Source organism: Symphalangus syndactylus, chromosome 1 (genome assembly GCF_028878055.3).
Source record: "Symphalangus syndactylus isolate Jambi chromosome 1, NHGRI_mSymSyn1-v2.1_pri, whole genome shotgun sequence".
NCBI lineage: Eukaryota > Metazoa > Chordata > Mammalia > Primates > Hylobatidae > Symphalangus > Symphalangus syndactylus.
Window position 1 is genome coordinate 15,978,323 of NC_072423.2, and position 8,176 is coordinate 15,986,498.

Genomic DNA, 8,176 nt, shown 5'->3' on the forward strand with positions numbered 1-8,176 from the left:
AGCCAATGAAAACTAACAGAGTTGCTTGATGCTTATACCAGAGAAGGTCTGATTATGTAAAAAGACAAATGATGTTACTGCTTTACATAGACAACTTGGTATTTCTAATTTGTGTTACTCAATTGGAGTTTTAATCCATGGAATTTTGATATATTTTGTCTCATTTTGCAACACATAGAGCACTTAAGCAAATACTATTATCACTAAGCATCAAATAAGCAACGTATTTGAACAAATGTGTAAACACATACATAGCAATATGTTGTGAGATTTTATATTTTTATTTATTTATTTTTTGAGACGGAGTCTCGCTCTGTTGCCAAGGCTGGAGTGCAGTGGCGCGATCTCGGCTCACTGCAAGCTCCACCTCCCAGGTTCACGCCATTCTCCTGCCTCAGCCTCCCAAGTAGCTGGGACTACAGGCGCCCGCCACCACGCGTGGCCAATTATTTTTGTATTTTTAGTAGAGACGCGGTTTCACCATGTTAGCCAGGATGGTCCTGACCTCGTGATCCGCCCACCTCAGCCTCCCAAAATGTGAGGTTTTATTTTTAAAGAACGATATATCCCTAAATATAATAAAATTATTATATTTTATTATTATAAGGCCTATTTAATTAAAAAAATACAGAACTAGTACAAAGATAATAAACCACCTGCAGACCTTGTACCTAGAGGTAATCCCCACACAGAGAGAGCTCATCATTGAGTCATATTGCACATACATGGTTATAACCTACTTTGTTCTTCCAAAAATCTATTTTTTAATGTATGATTACCCTAAAATATGAGCAGTAATTAGAAAATAATAATACATCTTAAGACCAACAAATTTAAAGCAAAGGATGATAAAAAGAAAAACTAGAAAATGCTGATTGCCTTATTCATCATTTTATTCAGTCTCTTAGTTACATTTATAAATCTTATTTAGTTAGCACAATAAGGTATAATTGGCATAAACAGAAGTGAATACATTTATTTAAAACTTATTTGAAAGAGATTGAGGACCTGTAAGTGACCAGTTGCATGTGCAGGTTAGAGACAGGACTTTCTTTTGTACAGAACTGAGTTCTAGCCTCCCCGCTAAAATGTCAGCTTCTTTCTCAAGTCTGACTGTACATCAGAATCAACTGGAAAGCTTCTAAAATGTATTTTTTCTTGGGGCCCATGACAAACCAATAAAATCAGAATATTTGGGGTCCTTGATAGTCTTTACAAAAGCTCCCAAGTTAAGATGTAATGAGGGTTAACATGCAGTAATGAACACATAGTGAGAATTGATAACCACTGGTCTAAAATATGTTTAAAACGTGAGACTAAATGAGAACATCAAGCGATTGAGATGGAAAACAGAACAGAACTAAAGGGTGATCTCAGGATTATTTCAGCTTTTAGGAAGGTTGGAGAGATGAGGAAACAAAAGATATTAAAGGATATTGAGAAGGAGCTACAAGGGGGTTTTAGGAAAATTGGGAGAGGATGGGGTCCTAGGAGTCATACGAACGTGTTACCAGGAGGAAGGAATGACTACTCCTGATGTTGTGATGTAAGAAATACATATTCGCGGTGGCTCACGCCTGTAGTCCCAGCACTTTGGGAGGCCGAGGCGGGCAGATCATGAGGTCAGGAGATCGAGACCATCCTGGCTAACACAGTGAAACCCCGTCTCTACTAAAAATACAAAAAATTAGCCGGGCGTGGTGGCGGGCGCCTGTAGTCCCAGCTACTCGGAGAGGCTGAGGCAGGAGAATGGCCTGAACCCGGGAGGCGGAGCTTGCAGTGAGCCGAGATTGCACCACTGCTCTCCAGCCTGGGTGACAGAATGAGACTCCATCTCAAAAAATAAAAAATAAAAAAAGAAAGAAATACATATTTTGGTCTTCATCCCTAGCTCCCGGCCAGAGCTCTGGAACCTATGATGCTCCTATGGCATCTTCAGCATAATGTTTGGTTTTGTCCCCAGCTTCTGAAATATCTTCAGAGCAATAAAGGAGAAAGGAGTGTGTTTTCTGACTCATACCAAGCCCCTTTCAGCCTCACATTTATGTTAATGAGGTGACTTTTGGAAAGCCCCTAAGAGTGGGGAGCTGCTTGTCATAGAAAACCAACCATAGGGATTATAGGGTTGGAATCTTCAGACCACCCCAACTCAGACCTCTGGGGAGGAGAAGGGGGCTGGAAACTGGCTTAACCAGTGAACAATAACTTAACCAACTATGCCCATGTAATGGAACCTCCATATAAAGTCTAAACAATGAAGTTCAGGGAGCTTCCAGGTTGGTGAACACATTGAGGTGCTGAAAAGATGGTGCACCCAAAGAGGGTGTAGTAGCTCCCCACCCTTCCCCATACCTTACTCTAGGCACCTGATCCATTTGGCTATTCCTGAGTAGCATCCTTAAAATAAACTGTTAAATGTAAGTAATGTGCTTCCATGAGTTCTGTGGGTCGTTCTAGAAAATTCTTGAACACAAGAAGGAGGTGGTAGGAACTTCCCAACTGATAGCAGGTTGGTCTGATATGCCAGAGGACTGAAATTCTAACCTCTGGAGTTTTTGTTAGCTCTGAGCAGTTAGTGTCAGAACTGAGTTAAATTTTAGGACATCCCGTTGATGTTTGAAAAATCAGAGAATCGCTTGGTGTGGAAGAGACCCACCCGTTCGGTGTCAGAAATATGAGAATGTAGAGAGTAGAGAGAACAGAAATAGAGTTCTTCTCCTTATTACGCATGACAAAAGATAGGTCAGGAAATCCAGGGATTGAAAATTGATCATTAAATTTAGCAAAATAGAGGATGAAGGTAACCTCGACAAAAAAAAGTTTTGCTAGACTGATGGAGACAAAATTTGATTGTAGCCTGTATAAGCAAAAATGGGAGGAAATGAATATAAAAAAGTCAAGGATTCTTGTTATAAATAGAGCAGAGAATAGGATGGCAATAAAAGGCAGATTTCATATCAAGGGAAAGATATTTTTAAGGGGTAAATGACCACAAGCCTGTATTCTTACAAGAATGATCTAGAAAAGAGAAAAATAATAACAATGCAGAAGACTGAGGAGACAGTTGTTGAAACACTGTTCTTGAACTGTGTATGTGGCCAAGGCTGGCTCAGCAATAGCACAACATAGGAGGAAGCGTGGCAGTGTATATGGTGTGCATGCATGGAGGCTGGGGTAAAGAAATGGGAAAATGCCTTTTGACTGCTTCTGTTTTCTCTGGGAAGAAAGAAACAAGGTCATCACCTTAGAGTAAGGATGAGTGCGGTGCAGATGGAGGTTTGAGCAGAGGGGAGTTATAAAAGAGGCCCTCAAGAGAGAAAGCAAGTAAACAATCTTGGTAAACGGACATTCCCTGCCAGGGCTGCTGTGATATTCTGTCCATTGTAGTTGCCCAATAAATATTTATTAGGTTAGGAAATGTATGTTTTTTTTCATGAAATGTTGCTCAAATGTAATCTAAATTTTTTTTATCATCTAGGTTAAATCACTGTATCCACCAAAATAATCAGAAAGGTTCTTAGACAGTATTTTCTTGCTGTCCTTGAATGACAATTTACTATTATATTCCTTGGTTTTATGGAGGAGCAACAAAAGAAAGAGTCTTATGATGCCTGTCCCCTTTCTAATCAGAGGTTTTGTGTTTGTTTTTATTTTATGGAGTTTTTTTCTTTTTCTTTTTTTTTGAGATCATTGTCTTTAAATGGCTTAATATATCTTCTATGACGTCTCAAGTGAAATTTTTTTTTATTTTGGAGATGCTAGAAAATTGACTCATACCTCACATTCAAACAAGCACAGTATGCCTTCTCAAATAATGAGAGCTGTGTAAATGAATGACTCTCTTTTTTTGTTACATCTATAATTTAACTCAAAGCCAAATCTGTGCCTCAACTATAACAAATATGAGAAGCACATTGTTTGCACAGTTCAGTTCCAATTTCCCTCCAACTCTACTTCCTATTCTAATTCACATTTTTCTGAATCCTAATTTTATTCAGATTTATATTTTACCACTTTTTCTAAACTATCATAAATCTATTTATTATGTAAAGTGATGTATAAAGATAAATAGGTACAGAAATTTAAAAGGTTGGAATTACAAATGTGATTCGCTTACAAAATTCTGATAAATTATTATACTGCGTAGTTCTTGACCCATTAAATACTTTTAACTTATGATCACATTCTGATGCTCCTCTTAATCCTTGAGTTACACAAAACAATTAAGATCACCTAAGTTAAACCCTGAGTTCAGACTTGAATTATCTTCTTACCCATCACTGTAGCTAGTGTGTGCTAAAATTCTCACTAAGATATTCAGACCAAGTTCTTCACCCTGCATCTGGTGTTGCTTAATCCTCACAAGCTGAAGAGGTTAAAATGTCTGCTCTTAAACTACAAGTTGAATGTAGTTTTCCAAAATCATTTCATATTTCAATTTTTCTTTCTAATATGAAGTAATAAGCAGGCAGCTATCTCCTGCCAACATTGACCTATCAGTATAGATTTTCTTCTTTGTATTTCTTTCCTGATATTAACAGCTAGCTTTTCTCTGCACATATTTTAAATGCTTTTGTTTTTCTGATATTTGCTTCTATTTCTGGTATTTACATCAACATTATACAAATAGATTTGCAAACATGCTCCTCATACCCCAAGATTATTTGCCTATTGTTACAGAAATATCTTGAGGAAGAATGAGAGGGCTTAGAAAAGAAAATCTCCCCCAAGTGCACATAGATATATAAAAACCAACAGAAAGTGACTGTGTCCTTTCATTTTGCTGACATTTAAAGGACTGCATTTCTTTTGGTGACCCCCCTAAAGGCTTCCAACCCACAGTTTCATGGACCTTCATCAAAAGATGTTATCATGTTGTGTCGACCAACAAAAATAGCACTATCACATATAAAACCGGCCTGCGCAAAACTCACTCAGCCTCAAGGGCACAATAAATCCAGAGCCATTTTAATATTGAAAGTTCCAAAGAATATTTTCATTCTAGGCTTTAAGCACACATTTTTATAGGTACTAGTTGAACGCTTCTTTTTACAGTTCATGCCACACGGTGCTGCCTGTAAATTCCCACAGGGGCCACTGAGACGCTTATGTCAAACTGCACCGTGGCTGTTAATTCTTAATGTCTGCAGTAAATGTGCGGGCCTTAGGGTGAGTTACAAGACTTGACCATGGAAAACGATGAAGGGAAGGAGGAGGAAATGAGGGGCAGAATAAACCAAGAAAAAAAAAAAAGGCAAACACAAAAATTAGTATAAGAAACTTACACCTGGAAGGAAGTTAAACTCCTTAATTATACTGTTGAGTACACTGCGGTCCAGACAGTTTGCAAGACCGATCTAAAGTGGCTGGGCTATTTTATGCCAAAGGCAGGGATGTTTTGAAATTCCCATCATATTACATCACCCTGTCATAATAGAAAGAGTTAACTCACTGAAGGAATTAAAATGAAAATGCAAGTGTTGCCATCATGATGATGATTGAAATTTCATGGTGTAATTAACATTTTATCCAAAACGCTGTTGTTGAGTGAGAAGTCATTATCATGCTACATTAAAATGACTGGATTTTTTTTTTTTTTTTTTTTTTTTTTTTTTGAGACGGAGTCTCGCTCTGTCACCCAGGCTGGAGTGTGATGGCGCGATCTCGGCTCACTGCAATCTCCGCCTCCCGGGTTCACGCCATTCTCCTGCCTCAGCCTCTCCGAGTAGCTGGGACTACAGGTGCCCGCCACCACGCCCGGCTAATTTTTTGTATTTTTTTTTTTTTAGTAGAGATGGGGTTTCACTGTGGTCTCGATCTCCTGACCTCGTGATCCGCCCGCCTCGGCCTCCCAAAGTGCTGGGATTACAAGCGTGAGCCACCACGCCCGGCCCTGGATTTTTAAATGAAGAGAAGTTTTATTCCCAAGGAGAAAGGTCTCAATAATGGAGAGCAATTGAGACCTACCACAAATAGCTCTAGAAAAAGCAAGGATGCAACATAAAACATTAAATATTAGCCAAGGAAATATCAAGATTATCAGAAATACAAAAGTTAAAAAAGCAATTTGTATTGTAAAATAATTTACAATAAAAGGATATTAAAAGTAAAATCATCTGTCGTGTTTAACAGCTTGATTCCAGCATTCTGAGCTTGTTAATTCTGATATTCATTTCTCTCCATACTATGAATAGTAGTTTGGAGGTCAAATTTTCACCATCTCTAACAAAAATTGAAGAGAAAGCAAAGCCCTTTCTTGTTGTGACAAAATATTTCCCAAAATGAGAATCAAATCTCATATGCCCATATCACAATGGGATGACAAGTAATGTTTATGTAAATTTTCAAAAGGTTGAAGTATAAGAAAGCTTTAGTCACAAGAGGCTTTCCCTGAGCTGATTCATTTTAGAGTTTGTATGAAAACAAAAGCTAAAAAGAAGTGAAAATGAAGTAATAAACGAACAGTGTTGTATTGCGGAAGACATTATCACTATGAAAATGAAAATTTGTAATGAAATCCAATATTGCACTGAGTTTAATAAAGCCAGCAGTCACTTCAACTTAACAATAAAGGAATCTCATGGAATGATGAATTAGCAATATATAATACTTTTTAGCTACTTTTCATAGGCAATAAACAACTTGCAGGAAGCTATGGTATTTGTATTCCTTGATGTTTTTGGTAATAAAAGTGTTTAGCTTGTTTAGCACAGATGCCCCCTTCCAAATAACATGACGGACATTACATATGCATAGCTTCATTTATATAACATACAATTACCAAGTGCTTACTGAGTACATGCTGATAAAGAGAGAAGCATAAGTATGATTTGCAGATAAGCTGGATTTCCTATTAGAATAATGACATCAAACAAAGCTATATCGTCATTGTACATGATATAAATTCTCTCTTCTGGAAACTATATAATATAATCACATTTTATCAATTTACAGATCCTCAGAGTAACCCAGGAAGATCGATCCTATATATTCTCTAAATAGAAGGCTCACAATAGTTATCTTATTTAACTACAGAGTCCTGAAGAATCCAGTGATAAACACATTCGTGCTCAATAAAAATTACAAACTAGCCTGTGAGTGCTCTGGCCTTTTTATTCTATTCCTTGTTCACCGGCAATCTCGTCCTCTCCCAGAGTTTGAACTGCAAACTACATACATATGATGCCCACATTTGCTCTAGACCTTACATGTGAGCTTCTCTGGGTTCTCATGGCTCAGACACATCTTGGAAATATCCACCTCCATACCCCACAGGCACCTCAAGCTTTAGGTGTTTAAAACAGAACTTCTATCATACGCCTCCTGAACTTCTTTCTCCTCCTGCATGAACTCTTTCAGGCCACAGCCTCACCATCTCATCTGCCATTCCAGCTAGAAAGTTTGTCCTCAGTTCGACTCTGTTCTCTGCCTCAAGCCTTGTGCCCAATCAACCAGCAAGGCCTAAAAGTTTTCCCTCCTAAATGGTTTACAAAAGCATTCCTTCTGCTGCGTCCCTATCCTGGTTCAGCCCAGGTCATTTCTCAACTGAGCTGCTGGAATGGCTTCCTCGCCAGTCTCTCTGCTTACCTTCAAAATAGCATCTGCAGAGGCTCCACCTGCTCTCTCTGCAATTCTAGGTGTGTCTGCTGTGAGTGCCAAGGAAGGCCACCTCTCACAAGCTGGCCTAAGCATGATCTGGCCCTGTCCTGTTTGGAAAACTTACCTCTTGTCACTCCCAATGACACTATCCTTCACAGTTTTTTTGTTGTTCCATTATTTGGGGTTTTTTTTTTTATTTTCTTCATGTTCTTTTTATCCAGCTGTACCCTTCTTGACTAAGCAAACTGAGCTAAGGCTTTTAGACTCAGCTCTTACAAAAAGGCTTTTCTGAAACCAGACTCACAGAGATGCCTGAGAAAACATAAAGGAACACATTATCATTTCAGACTCAAATGAATCAAGGATCTTGCCCATTAACAGATTTTACTAATCATGTTAAAGATATAGGCAATCAAGAGCTCAAATGGAAATAAATAGAGGCCTGGAGTTTTGAGAATGGCTCCCACATCTTTCTTTTTGACATCAGACAAGTGCTCTGTGGCCCACAGTAATAGTTATTTAAAGATTATTTCCCCACAGTGAGGATGTTCCATTTATGAAACACGTCCATTTCATA

At 38.3% G+C, this 8,176-nt stretch overlaps 1 long non-coding RNA gene across 1 annotated transcript in view; it reads right to left on the reverse strand.

Moving 5' to 3' along the window:
• Positions 1–7,905, reverse strand: part of LOC129489404 (uncharacterized) — a 44,228-nt gene extending 36,323 nt beyond the window's left edge. The window contains exon 1 of the long non-coding RNA XR_008659968.2: positions 7,724–7,905. This is a non-coding gene — a long non-coding RNA (uncharacterized lncRNA). The remainder of the gene's footprint in view (positions 1–7,723) is intronic.
• Positions 7,906–8,176: the final 271 nt, after the last annotated feature.